Genomic DNA, 15,899 nt, shown 5'->3' with positions numbered 1-15,899 from the left:
GAGAAAGCAAGAGGAGAAAGAAAATAGGGATGCTCTTTGTAATTCAGCCAGGCATCCTGCACTTAAAGATTTTGAAAGCATCTTGAAAAAGAAACATTTTGAGGTCTGATTTAAAAGTGGAGAGCAAGGTCTGATGTTACAGAGGTTGGCAGGAGATTCCAGAGATATAGATCTTGAACTGAGAATATTGTGATTCGAGTATTTTCTTGGCGGATTTGTTTATAAGTTGATGAACTGTAGAAACACAGTGATCAGTGATTAGGGTTTGTAAAGTGTTATAGGATGCTATGGTAGGCGGTGGTGGGTGGTAGAGAAGGAGAAAGTCTATATAAGGAGTGGTGTGGAGACAAAATGAAAGATAATCAATAGAGAGAGTTGTGTGTCCCTGTAAACAAGAAATCTGTAGTTTATTAGCATAAATCACAGCTTCACCTCCTCCTCTGTGAGAGGAACAATTCTGATAGTAATAATGATAGCCTGGAGAAGTAGATAGGTTTAGGTAGGCGGCATCTGAATCGGATAACCATGTCTCTGTGAGACAAAGAATTTCTGAATTATGAGTAGTGAATCATGAATAAGATGAGATTTCCCATGAAGGGATCTACAGTTTAGAAGTCCTATACATATTGGACTAGATTTAGAGTAAGGGATAAAGTGTGGAAGTGAGGAAACTTGTTAGTAGAATCCAAATGTAGGAGTTCAGCCAGTATGATGACAAAGGCAAAAGAAGCCATAGTCGGGTGCTACCTCAGGATGCGTACTAAGGAGCTTTGTGTATCTCCCTAAACTGGGAGCACATCTCCATGGACAGTCCTAGAAATGCCTCAAGTGCTCTACCAGTGAGCTTTCCTCCCAGATAGCACACCCAGTCTTTCTGAGGAATCTCATTGAGACGGCAAATTTTTTCAAAGGCAGCTAGATATCCATCTATGTCACCTCGGATATCATCAAACTGCGTAAACAGGTTGGGCCCAATCTGGGCTGTGGATCCTGCTTCTGACCTTGGCACAGGGGTTGGGTTGGCACTTTGGATACAAGCCATTTCCAGCTGAAATTCCTGCTCTTCACGCCACAGCTGGAATTCACACTCTTCACGCTGCAGTTGTTCTAGCCGCTGTCACTCTAGCATGTAGATCTGCCAGATATCAGCTGCTGTGGCACCCAGCCCTGCCAACTCACAGACCTCTTCTCACAAGGGGCCTGCTCTTACCCCAGGAGAACTCTGCACAGGCCGGTCCTGCAGCTCCACCTCACTGAGGTTATCCAGTTGCTCTTATGTTAGGTCAGGCAACTCCAGTGCCTGCTGGCCACTGCCAGTCACATCAACACACTGCTAATCTCCTAACACTACCAACAAAAACTGAACAGGAAAGGGACCCTGTTACTGCTGCACTTGTTCACTGTGCCTTGTGTCTGGCGGTTACAGATAAAAAAAGACTCTGAACCAATCAGTAGATGGTGACCCTCACACCATGTACTGAGCCTGACAATCCCACCACACTGCCACCAAAAAAGAAGAACTAAAGGTCTATCACAAAATGTCTAGCTACCCGCCTTCGGTTACCCTGCGGCCACTTAGAGGGTCTATCCCCAGGACTGCTCAGGTCTGCCTGCACCTGCCGCTTGTGCTCTATACTCACTCTCCTTCCACCGACTGGGACCCAACAGCCTCTGGGCGAGTCTCAAATTATTCCCACTGATTTCTAGGTTACTGGGGCCACTCTCCCAGTGATCCCACAGTTCTCAGAAAGCACTCACAGACTCAACACACAAACCACCAGGATTCTTTAGCAGTCCAGACAAGAGACAATAAACTGAAAATGGTTTATTGTCTTAAAAACTGAACAATGAACAAAAAATATGCAATCAGCAAACAATAACAGGTAACTGAAATATGCATCACTTATAACACTAACTAAACATTTGTTTACTTTCTAGGAAGTACGTGGGGAGATCAGGACATAAAGCTGCTCACCAGTTAACAAATATAACTGTTTTACAGGGCTTCAAGAAAGAGCTTTCTCTCTCTTCTCTCAGGCTGAAACTGGGGCAAAAGCCAGTACAATCCAAATGAGAAGAGCTTCTGGGCCAATCAGAGCACAGAACAACAAGTTTCATAAATAGATAGTTACATCACTATAAGCATTTCCTTTATCTGTGTGCTAACTAAAAGAAGGAATGGTCATTCCTCTGTAACAGCTTTAAACATAAACATGCACCACCTGTTGACCAAAGAGAAATACACTTCAAGAAATATTCAATACAATTTACAGGCTTAAAAACACACAGTTCTGTCACAACATTTAATTAGTTTCTGAAAAGCAAACACTAAATAAATTACATATTATGCCATATAATCTTAGGGCACTTTATATTCATCTAATATCCCTAGTACCTTAAGAAGTTTTAATTAAACAGCTTTATAATACTAAGATGCAGACAGCAGTCCAGCAGCAAGGGGAGTGCTATCCAGTCTTTCGCATTGAGTGTCACATGTATGATTATCTCCCAGTTGGTGAGAGGTTATATGTGTGTGCTTGATGCAAAGAGCTCCTAGCTCTCAGAGAACAACTCTTGAGGCTAGAGTACTAGACTTGCAGGAGCTGAGGGAGACAGAGAGGTACATAGAGGAGGCCTACAAGGACATTGTAGAGCCTATGCTGCCTTGGAGAAGGGGTGTCTTCTAAAAGGAGAACATCTCCCTGGTAAAGCTAGAAGTAATCTTGTAGCTATAACCAACCCACCAGGGGATGTAATATCCTCTTGCACAGAGGATCTGTTTCCAAGAGCTTCTGCCCAGGAGGGAAAGGTTAGGACAGTTGTTATGGTTGGTGATTCGATTATTAGGCATGTAGATGGCTGGGTGGCTGGTGGACATGAGGATCGCCTGGTCTCCTGCCTGCTTGGTGTGAAGATGGAAGACCTCAAGCATCAACTAGATAGGATTTTATATAGTGCTGGGGAGGAGCCAGCTGTCTTGGTATACGTGGGTACCAATGACATAGGAATGAGTTTCTGGAAGCCAAATTTAGATTCTTAGGTAGAAAACTCAAATTCAGAACCTCTAGGGTAGCATTTTCAGAAGAGCTCCTTGTTCTACACAGAAGGCCCAAGACCAGGCAGAGCAATGGAGTCTCAATGGTTGGATAAGGCAATGGTGCAGGGAGAAGGGTTTTAGATTTGTAAGGAACTGTGCAAAATTCTGGAGAAGGGGAAGTCTATTGCAGAATGATGGGCTCCACCATAACCAGAGTGGGACCAAGCTGAAGGCATTGGCATTTAAAAAGGAGACAGAGCAACTTTTAAACTAGAAACTAGGGGAAGGCCAACTGTCGTTCAAAAGCACATGGTTTAGAACAAGGTATCTTTCAAAGATAATATCAATAGAAATCAAACAAAATAAAACATTGAAAAGAAAATAAGATGATACCTTTTTTATTGGACATAACTTAATACATTTCTTGATTAGCTTTCGAAGGTTGCCCTTCTTCATCAGATCGGAAATAAGCAAATGTGCTAGCTGACAGTATATATAAATGAAAACATTCAAGCATTACTATGACAGTCTGACAGGGTGGGAGGATGAGGGTGGGTAGGAGGTATGCATGGGGACATCAAAGCATATAATTGATATTCTAACAGGATGGGTGTGGATAGGTGAGGGTTGGGGTGATCAACAGAGAAATACAGCTTTATGGTTTATAATGGGCTAGGAACCCCAGATCCTTGTTGTCCTTTCTGTTGGGTGTTAAAATATTCACTCATTCTGGGCGCCTTAAGAGATCCAAGATGGCTGCGCCCTGCTAGGACGCCCTAGACCTCGCTCCTACGATGCCTAAACGTCGAGGGAAAATTGCGGGCAGAGCTTCCCCGCATTTATCCCCGTTACCTGGTCCTTTGGATCGATTCATGAGGCCACGGGAACTTATACAAGAAGGCGGAACGCCTCCGATCGGGAACGCCGGCGAACGGGAGATATTGGCTTCCCCCGGACTGGAAACAACTTTAAGCCCCGCTGCACGCACTCCTCCTCCTCAACCGCTTGGCGCCAGTTCCTTCCTCTTTGACCCGACGGGGTCTCCCTCGGAAGGAGTAGGGGACCCGGAAGAACTTCGGGGAGAAGCATCTTCACCATCGGGGGAAGGAATGGAGGGACGTCTGCCCATATTATCACCACTTATTGAGGAGAGAGAAACTGAGGGTCGAAGTGCAGCAGATTTACAGTTTTCAGTAAGGTTTGAACTTCCTAAAGAGTTAGTGGCCAAGCCAAAAAATGTGACTTTAGATACTCTGTGGGATTTAATGTCCAACCTGGGACAATGTTTTCTTAAGCAAACTGAAGAGTTTTTACCAAGAGTAAAGACTATTGAAAGTGACCTGAAAAAAAAAGAGGAAGAGTTTAAAGTTTTAAATGAAAAAATTGACCAAAGGGTTATGAAGATGGAAACGTTACAAACTTTGATGGTAAAAGATGTAACTAATCTCAGATGGAAAACAGAGGTTTTTGACAATTATACTAAAAATCATAACCTGAGATTCGTTAACTTTCCTAGGATTCCAAATGTTCTCCCTCTTGATATGTTGAAACGTTATTTCCGTGAAAATTTGAATGTTCAGGAAAAGGACTTTCCACCCTTTTCCCAAGTTTATTATGTCCCAGAAAGGAACTTGAATCAAGAGACTGAAAAACCTATTGACGTTTCTCTTTTGCTTGAGACTTCTGACTCTGAATTGGTCACAGCCGCTACTTTGGTAGCGACTATCGCCCTACTACCTGATAAGAATTGGATCTTCCGCCTTTTTTTCCGTAATAAAGAGAACCCTTTTTTGGGTCTCAAAATATTGTTATTTCCTGATGTCTCCAAGGAGACACGTCGACGGAGGAAACAATTCTTACTCCTTAAGCCAGAAATTCTGCACTTGGGGGGGTGTCTTCTTTTTAATGTACCCCTGCAAGTGCATAGTAAGGCTAGGGGGGAAGAAATATGTATTTACTGAACCTGAACATCTGTCAGCATTAGTAGCCTCAGTTAAAATGGAGAAGCTTTAAAGATTAATGTATAATTTGTTAGCAGAGAAGGATTTACCCAGTAATTTTTTTTTCCCCATATTATAATTCTCCCCTTAGATTACCTGAAATCTTGGATCTCCCATTATGGACTTGAGTGTCTTATAAATTTGAAAGTGTATAGATTTATATGCTTGTTTTTGAGAGTATTTTCCTTTTATAACAGTTCCTAGTTATATGACACTTTCCTAAGCAAGATGTTTCTTGTAAATATTGTTTAAATGAATAAATAATAAATAAATAAATAAAAATATTCACTCATTCTGACTCCCACCCCTGTTGGTCAGCATTTTACAGGACCAGGACACTGTACCAGTGACTTCACAGTGAGAATCCTGAAAGGTAACTTTAAAACCATACAAGAACGTAAGACCTTTGAAGTCAGAATGATTGAATATTTTAACACCCAACAGAAAGGACTTAACAAGGATCTGGGGTTCCTAGCCCATAAAGCTGTATTTCTCTGTTGATCACCCCACACCTCACATTATCCACACCCATCCTGTTAGAATACCAATGATATGCTTTGATGTTCCCATGCATACCTCCTACCCACCCCCATCCTCCCACCCTGTCAGATTGTCATAGTAATGCTTGAATGTTTTCACTTACTGTATATACACTGTCAGCTACCACATTTGCTTATTTCCGATCTGAAGAAGAAGGGCAACCTTAGAAAGCTAATCAAGAAATGTATTAAGTTATGTCCAATAAAAAAGGTATCATCTTATTTTCTTTTCCATGTTTTATTTTGTTTGATTTCTATTGATAACCTTAAGAGTGGACTAACACGGCTACCACACTCCTCTACTTAAAGATAATACCAAAACAGGAAAGATAGTGTATTCCGATAGCAAGGTTGCAATAGAGACCAAGGTAGACCAGGAAGGGCATAATCGAAAAGGGGCGCCCAAGTTTTCCTAAGGACGTCCGATAATACAGCTGGGAAACCCGTATTATCGAAACAAGATGGGCGTCCATCTTTCGTTTCGATAATATAGTTGGGGACGCCCAACTCACAAAATTTAGGTCGACCTTAGAGATGGTCATCCCCGATTTTCGGTGATAATGGAAACCGACAACGCCCATCTCAGAAACGACCAAATCCAGTCCCGCCTTCACTACGCCTCCAATACGCCCCTGTGAACTTTGGTCGTCCCCGTGACAGAAAGCAGTTGAGGATGCCCAAAATCGGCTACCATTGCCCTTACAGTTGAAGGGGGCACCTAGATGTGGGTACAGTGGGTTTCTGGTGGGTTTTGGAGGGCTCACATTTACCACCACAAGTGTAACAGGTGGTGGGGGGGTTGGGCCTGGGTCCACCTGCCTGAAGTGCACTGCACCCACTAAAACTGCTCCAGGGACCTGCATACTGCTGTGATGAACCTGAGTATGACATTTGAGGCTGGCATGGAGGCTGGCATGCCATATTTTTAAAGATGTTTTTTGGAGGGTGGGAGGGGGTTAGTGACCACTGGGGGAGTAAGGGGAGGTCATCCTTGATTCTCTCCAGTGGTCATCTGGTCAGTTTGGGCACCTTTTTGTGCTTTGGTCATAAGAAAAACAGAACCATGTAACCTTGTCCAAGTGCTCAACAGGGACACCCTTTTTTTCCATTATGGGTCGAGGACGTCCATGTGTTAGGCACGCCCAAGTCCCACCTTCACTACACCTCTGACATGCCCCCGTGAACTTTGGTCATCCCCGCGACGGAAAGCAGTTGTGGATGCCCAAAATCGGCTTTCGATTATACCAATTTGGGCAACCCTATGAGAAGGATGCCCATCTTCAAATTTGTGTCGAAAGATGGGTGTTCTTCTCTTTCAAAAATGAGCCTGATAAACACATAGTAAAAACTTTTTTAGGTATATGAAAACCAAGAAGCCGGTAAAAGAATCGGTGGACTGCTAGATGATCAAGGGATAAAAGGGGCACTCAGCGAAGACAAAGCCATAGCCGAGAGATGAAATGAATTCTTTGCTTTGGTCTTCACTGAGGAAGATGTGGGAGGGATGCCATTGCCAGAAATGGTATTCAAATCTGACAAGTCAGAGAAACTGAATCAAATCTGTATAAACCTGGAAGATGTAATGGCGCAATTTGACAAACTGAAGAGTAGAAAATCACCTGGACTGGATGGTATTCATCCCAGAGTACTGATAGAATTGAAAAATTAACTTGCAGAATTATTGTTAGTGGAGGTGAGGAGTGGCTTGGTGTTTAAAGCACCAGTCTTGACATCCCGAGGTGACCAGTTCAAATCCCACTGCTGCACCTTGTGATCTTGGGCAACTCACTTAATCATCCATTGTTTCAGATACCAATTTAGAGTGTGAGCCCTCTAGGGATTGGGAAGTACCTGAGTGTAACTCAGCTTGAGCTACTACTGAAAAAGGCATGAGTAAAATCCAAATAAATAAATAATATGTAATTTTTCTTTACAATTACAGAGCACATCCGAGGACATGGATTACTGAGACCAAGTCAGCACGGCTTTTGGGCGGGGAAATCTTGCCTGACCAATTTACTTCAATTCTTTGAAGGAGTAAACAAACATGTGGACAAAGGGGAACCGGTTGATATTGTGTATATGGATTTTCAAAAGGCGTTTGACAAGGTACCTCATGAAAGGCTACAGAGGAAATTGGAGGGTCATGGGATAGGAGGAAATGTCCTATTGTGGATTAAAAACTGGTTGAAGGATAGGAAACAGAGAGTGGGGTTAAATGGGCAGTGTTCACAATGGAGAAGGGTAGTTAGTGGGGTTCCTCAGGGGTCTGTGCTAGGACCGCTGCTTTTTAATATATTTATAAATGATTTAGAGATGGGAGTAACTAGCGAGGTAATTAAATTTGCCGAAGACACAAAGTTATTCAAAGTTGTTAAATCACAAGAGGATTGTGAAAAGTTACAAGAGGACTTTACGAAACTGGGAGACTGGGCATCCAAATGGCAGATAGTGTTTAACTTGATCAAGTGCAAAGTGATGCATGTGGGAAAGAGGAACCTGAATTATAGGTACGTAATGCAAGGTTCCACATTAGGGGACCTGGGGAAAATCCACTGCTTATTTCTAGGAAAAGCAGAATAAAATGTATTGTACTGTTTTGGGATCTTGCCAGGTACTTGTAACCTGGATATGTCACTGTTGGAAACAGGATGCTGGGCTTGATGGACCTTCGGTCTGTCCCAGTATGGCAACACTTATGTTCTTATGTAACAGTACCACATTAAATGTTCTATTTATGCTGATGACATCCTTTTAGTCTCCTCGCAGGGCCCTTCTCATCTGGACCTTAATTCTTTGCAAAGGTGCCTTGACAAAGTTACTTCCTGGCTTTCTTCCCATTGCCTTCACTTCAACCAGCAGAAAACTTCAGCAGTCTGGATCACTGGCCATCATTCTTATCCTTCTTTCACTCCTACCATTGATGGGGTTCCCATTTAACTGGTAGACTCTTTGACATACAGTAACTTGGAGTTCACTTTAATAGTGTTTTTACTTTCTCCCCTCACATCTCTGCCACTGTTAGTAAGTGTTTCTTTTCCCTTCATCTGATACGCTTCCTTAGACCATTAGATTGTAAGCTCTGTCGAGCAGGTACTGTCTCTTCATGTTCAAGTGTACAGCGCTGCATACATCTAGTAGTGCTATAGAAATGATAAGTAGTAGTAGTTCTCACTGATGAAAGTTGCACTACATTACTTTATGCATTGGTTATTACAACATCGGATTATTGTAATGTCATTTATGCTGGGCTTCCTGATATTTCTCTTCGTAAACTTCAGACAGTACAGAATACTGCTATTCAAATCCTTTCCCATGCATGTCGCTATGACCATGTAACCCCATTTATGAAAGAACATCATTGGCTCCCCATAATGTTCCAGATCATGCATAAGATTTTGACATTACCTTCAAGGCTCTTCACTTGGGCATTCCATCTTATTTGGCAATTCTTATTACTCCTTACTGTCCTACATGTGCACTGCACTGATCTTTCAACTCCCATGTTTCTGTACCATCTGTTTACTGTGGCCGCTTTAACTCTACACATGCTTCTGCATTTTTCTGTCTGGCTCCCTTTCTCTGGAATTCTTTACCCTCTGCTTTGAAGGCTGAGATTTGTTCCCTTGCCTTTGCTGTCTCCCTAAAGCTCATTTATTTTCCTAGGTATTCCCATAAACTCCTAATCCCAGAATTGTCTGTAGGTGACAGGTGGACACGCGCGGTCAGTTGTATATTTGCCTCCTGCCTTTCTTAATGATTTCTCTTTATCTGCCCTTTTCACCACATCTTTTGTCCTGTTCTTTTTATTATGTTTTGTGCACCGCTTTGATTTGTTGTGAAAGGCGGTATATCAAGTATCCAAGTAAAAATAAACATAAACATCTGCAAATTTAATCACCTCACTTCTTGTTCCAATTTCCAGATCATTTATAAATATGTTAAATATCACTGATCCCAGTAGAGATCACTGCTGCACTCCACTATTCACCCTCCTCCTTTGAGGAAAAATGGCCATTTAAACCTACCCTGTTTTCTGTCCAATAACCAATTCATAATCCACAACAGAATATTGCCTCCTATTCCATAACTCTTTAATTTTCTAAGGAATTTTTCATGAGCAATTTTGTAAAACGCTATCTGAAAATCCAGATACACTATATCAATTGACTCACCTTTATCCACATCTTTATTCACACCTTCAAAGAAATGAAGCAAATTGGTGAGGCAAGAATTCCCTTGGCTGAATCCATGGATTGAAGGAGTAGCCTAGTGGTTATTTTAGTGAACTTTGATCCTGGTGAACTGAGTTTAATTCCCACTGCAAATCCTTGTGATTCTGGGCAAGTCACTTAACCCTCCATTGCTCCTGGTATAAAATACGTACCTGAATATATGTAAACCACTTTGAATGTAGTTGCAAAAAAACTCAGATAAAGGCAGTATATCAAGTCCCATTTCCCTTTCCCCCATACACAAAGCTTTAACAGAGAATGGGTTCCTCTGTCCCATTGAACCATGTTTATCTATGCATACCATAGTTTGATTTTGTGTAATAGTTTCCACTATTTTATTCAGGACTTAAGTCAGGCTTATCAGTCTGTAATTTCCCAGATCACCCCTGGAATTCTTTTTAAAAATCGGAGTTACATTGGTCACCATCCAATCTTCAGGTACTACAGATGATTTTAATGACAGGTTACAGTTCACTAACAGGAGATTTACTAGTCTAATTTGTCAGTTTGGCTCAGTATCGGGCTCATTTTCGAAAGAGAAGGACATCCATCTTTCCACATAAAACGGAAGATGGCTGTCCTTCTCCCAGGGATGTCCAAATTGGTATAATTGAAACCCAATTTTGGACATCTCTAGTGGAAGTCCATCGCAAGGATGTCCAAAGTTCAAGGGGGCATGTCGGAGGCGTAGCAAAGGTGGGACTTGGGCATGCCTAACACTTGGACTTCTTTGACCCATAATCGAAAAAAACAAGGACGTCCCTGACAAACACTTGGACATTTTCACCTGGACGTGTTTTTGTTACAAATAAGGCACAAAAAGGTGCCCGAAATGAACAGATGACCACCGGAGAGAATCAGGAATGACCTCCCGTTACTCCCCCAGTGGTCAATAACCCCCTCCCACCCTCAAAAATCATCTTTAAAAATTTGTCGTGTCAGTCTCTGTGCCAGCCTCAGATGTCATACTCAGGTCCATGTCAGCAGTATGGAGGTCCCTGGAGATGTTTTAGTGGGTACTGCAGTGCACTTCAGACAGGCGGACCCAGGCCCATACCTGCTACCTGTTACATTTGTGGAGGAAACAGCAAGCCCTCCAAAACCCACCACAAACCCACTGTACCCATATATAGGTGCCCAATTCACCCTTAAGGGCTATGGTACTGGTGTACAGTTATGGGCAGTGGGTTTTTTTTTTTTGGGGGGGGGGTTGGGGGGCTCAGCACACAAGGTAAGGGAGCTATGTACCTGGGAGCATTTTATGAAGTCCACTGTAGTGCCCCCCTAGGGTGCCCAGTTGGTGTCCTGGCATGTCAGGGGGACCAGGGCACTACAAATGCTGGCTCCTCCCATGCCCAAATGGCCTGCATTAGGACGTTTTTGACATGGACATCTTTGGTTTCGAAAATTGCCGAAAGTCAGAAACATCCATGTCTAAGGACGTCCAAATCTAGGGACGTCCAAATTTAAGGATTTGGATGTCCCTGACGGTATTTTTGAAACAAAAGATGGACGTCCATCTTCTTTTGAAAATACGGGTTTCCCCACCACTGGATTTCGCCGTTTTGCAAGCACGTCCAAATCGGAACTTGGACGTTCCTTTTGAAAATGCCCCTCCATGTCTTCCAGGTTCACTGATATTTCTTTCAGTTCCTCTATATCATCACCCTTGAAAACCATAAAGACAGAAGCAAAGAATGCATTTAGTCTCTCCAATATGGCCTTGCCTTTCCTAAGTGCCCCATATGCTCCTTCATGATATTACAATCCCATGGATTCCCTCACAGTCTTTCTGCTTCTGATGTACCTGAAAAAGTTGCTACTGTGAGTTTTTTTGCCTCTGCGGCTTGTTTCTCTTCATATTCTCTTTTAACCTTCTTTATCAAGGCTTTGCATCTAACTTGCCAGTGTTTATGTTGCCTCTTATTTTCTTCATTCATATCCTTTTTTCTATTCTTTGAAGGATGCTCTTTTGGCTTTAATAGCCTCTTTTACTTCCCCTTTTAACTATGGTGGCTGTCGTTTGCTCTTCTTTACACCTTTGTAAATATGTGGAATGCATCTAGTCTGGGCTTTCAAGATGGTATTTTTAAAAGAACCTTTGAGTACAAGGAACCCAATCTCTGTTAAAACTTTGTGCAAACCATTCATTGCCAAACGTAATGTCAGTGCTATTGAAAATACTTTTAAAGGCAGCATCTGGTGTTAATCTTTTACTAAGCTTCTGTAAAATGTGACCTGTGGTAGTGTGGGCACATGTTTTTGGGGCACGCTGGGCCATTTTTTTTACAAGAGACTGAGAAAAAAGGCATTTTATAATGGGGCATTAAATGGCCATATGCTAAAATAGTATGTGGCTATTTACTGTCTGAACCCTTACCATCACCCATTACTCGTGTGGTAATCAGGCAGCATGCGCCAATCTGGCTGTGCAGCCAATTACCAGCAGGAACGCCCCCCAAGGTAGAAAATAGAAAATAATTTTCTAATGCAGGAAACAGTGAGCGCCAACTTCAAAGCTACCTCAGGGCACTTGCGCTACTCCTGCGGCAGTGCTGGCTAACGGTATGTTAGCCCTATCACTGCTTAATTAAAAAGGCCCCTTAATTTTTTTTAAAGAATTTATATATATATATATATATATATATTCAATTACAGCTAATAGAACTAAATTTTGGCTACAGAACTTGATGTTTGGCAAAAATCTATTTACATTTGAAAGGTCAAGAACGTTCATGATTAGAGACAGCATTTACATAGATATCAGCGATAAGCATTATACAGATAATTTTAGCTGTTTGGGTGACCACACAAATATCAGTCATAACTGATATTTGTGTGGTCGATAGGTTATCCACTTAAGAGCCCTGTTTACTAAGCATCACTAATGGTGTGCTAGCATTTTTAGTGCACGCTAAATATGCATGCTAAACGCTAAAGTCAACTATAGGAATATATGGGTGTCTCTAGCATTTAGCTCACACTGATTTTAGGTGTACATAAGTACATAAGTAATGCCATACTGGGAAAAGACCAAGGGTCCATCGAGCCCAGCATCCTGTCCACGACAGCGGCCAATCCAGGCCAAGGGCACCTGGCGAGCTTCCCAAACGTACAAACATTCTATACATGTTATTCCTGGAATTGTGGATTTTTCCCAAGTCCATTTAGTAGTGATTTATGGACTTGTCCTTTAGGAAACCGTCTAACCCCTTTTTAAACTCTGCTAAGCTAACCGCCTTCACCACGTTCTCCGGCAACGAATTCCAGAGTTTAATTATGCGTTGGGTGAAGAAAAGGTTTCTCTGATTTGTTTTAAATTTACTACACTGCAGTTTCATCGCATGCCCCCTAGTCCTAGTATTTTTGGAAAGCGTGAACAGATGCTTCACATCCATCTGTTCCATTCCACTCAATATTTTATATACTTCTATCATGTCTCCCCTCAGCCGTCTCTTCTCCAAGCTGAAAAGCCCTAGCCTCCTTAGTCTTTCTTCATAGGGAAGTCGTCCCATCCCCACTACCATTTTAGTCGCCCTTCGCAGCACCTTTTCCAATTCTACTATATCTTTCTTGAGATGCGGCGACCAGAATCGAACACAATACTCAAGGTGCGGTTAGCACATCTTACTAAATAGGGCCCTAAGTGGCCCTTTTACTAAGGCACAGGAGGGCTAACACGCAGGTACCTCACACCAAATTGGCATTCCTGCTGGGCTAGCACGTGTGCCTGGCAGTAATTCTGAGTTTGGCATGTGCCAAATCCTATGATAGAAAATAATTTTCCAATTTCTACCACAGAGGGTGTTCCCAGTGGTAATCAGCAGTTGGAGTGCTGCATGGCTACTGTGTGGGTAGCATATGAGCCCTTACTGCTAAGACAATGGGTGGCGGTAAGGGCTCAGGTTGTAAATGGGCGCATGCTAGTTTTAATTTCAGCACATGCCCATTTCCTGGTCTATTAAAAAGAAGCCCTTTTTCCCAGCCATGGTAAAAAATGGCCCAGTGCACGCATAAAACACGTGCCCACACTACCCCAGGCCATGTTTTACAGTGGCTTAGTAAAAGGACCCCTAAGAGTAGCACTGCATATTCTGCAGTCCTACCTAAATGGATCGGGTCAATGAATATTAGGCATAAAATATAAACGTGAATAAATTATTCATTTATCTTTATGCAGCAGCCATCTTTCTGAATATTGCCCCCAACAGTTCTCCATGGAAATTAAATTGGTTCTTTAAATTTATGGTTGGATTTTTTTGACAAATGACTGCTGTGCTAACCTAAATTGAAAAATGAAAGATGAAAACAAAAATCCACTAGCACTGGTTGTTGTGTGAATGAAAACATTATTAAGAGAAAATTTAAATTTTGGTTTCCACCAGTGATTATTTCAATGACCTGTTGCTGAATTTCAAACATAACCTGAATATGAAACTTAAAATGTCTCAGTTTTTGAAGTACTGTAATTACGCAGTTTTATTTCATAATTATCATGACTGATATTTTATGAATATTTATAAAATGTATTTTGAGCAGAAAATTAATTGCCAAAGTAGGCAAATGTAAGTAACATGATACTAGCCAATAGAATCCAATGAACTGTGCTGGTCATTACTATAATTTGTTTTGGCAGTATTGCATTTCCTAGTGCTACTCTGAGTAGTTTGCTGGGCACATAAATTTGTTTTCAGCTATTGTGAAATTGGATAGCTTGGCTTCCAGCCAATGCACCCTCTCAATTTGCATATCTTTGTTATCATTTCAGGTTCTCAGAACATACTGTGGACTATCACACCATCTGCACTAAGATCCTCACATCCAAACACAAATTAAAAATGAAACTGTAAAATTTGCAAGGAAACAATACAGACCTTTTATCTCATTCTCCCTCTGTTCATTTTCTAAAGAGAAACTTGCTTGTAGCCAAGCATAGCAAAAAAGGCTTTTATTAATTGCACTGGCATCAAGCACGCATACATAAAATTGTTTATTTTTTCCCTATAAAGGGGTTGCCTGACATAAAAGGGTCTTTGAAGATGACATTCAGATTTTGACATTTGCATGATATTGTATAAATATCAGAGGCAAGAGACTTTTCTAACAAAACAGATGGGTCACAAAAAAATGTCTATAGATTGTTATCAGTCTTTTATTTAAATTATATTAACCCATCCTCAATGTCGTGCACAAATTAGACAACAAAACTAACCATACTTTCATAAATCCTACTTTATTCTTCTATATGATTGTTTTTTTTTCAGGTTTAAAGAAATAGATATTTGGGGAAAACTGCAATTCAGTTAAAACAACATTAACATTGAGACCAGGTAAAGCTAGGGCTCCTGGTCCAGAACGTAAAAACCTCTCTTCCTCCTCCCTAGTCATAAGGAACACACTACAAACTGGTTGATTAGAATAACTTCCAGCTGTGGCTTTATTTGTACAGAGCACAAAATGACACATAAAAAAAGAAAGGGGTGGTAGTATGCCTGAGCTGATTCAAACAGTGGAACAATCCATCCCATCACCCCTTCCTGCTATATTATTAGCTTGGAATTGGTTACTCCCACATCTGAAGGTCCTCCTTTGCAAATCCTAGCTTTGCCCTCACCATATTACTAGCTAAGAAGAATGCAAATGACTTGGCACCCTTCAAGTTGAACCATGACCGCGCCAACCAGGTGCTGTCTACCACTACCTGGTTGTTGACAGTGTCTCCACTGTAGGATGGCATCTTCTAGAACTTAACCCCTGGTTTGGGTACCTGCCACCCTTACCACCAGCTGCAACAAAGAACTTTGACACAAGGAGGTTGGGCGAGAATTTTGCATGAGTCAGGTAAGATTTCTGTATTTTGTTGCCTATGCCATGCTAACATCCCTCAAAACACTCACTTCTCTCTTTAACATGATTTTCTTATTACTGCAAAAGCTCTACAAATATCCCATGTATTCAAAAGAAAACCCTCTCCTACCACCACCCTGATCCCATTCCATCCTACAATTGTTCCCAGCAACCACACATCAGACCTACTTCCCAGCCCATGAAACCGCTGCCTGACCCGACCAAGGTTGCAATCATTGGG

Source organism: Microcaecilia unicolor, chromosome 4, assembly GCF_901765095.1.
Source record: "Microcaecilia unicolor chromosome 4, aMicUni1.1, whole genome shotgun sequence".
In the NCBI taxonomy this organism is placed as follows: domain Eukaryota; kingdom Metazoa; phylum Chordata; class Amphibia; order Gymnophiona; family Siphonopidae; genus Microcaecilia; species Microcaecilia unicolor.
This window is presented reverse-complemented; position numbering follows the sequence as displayed.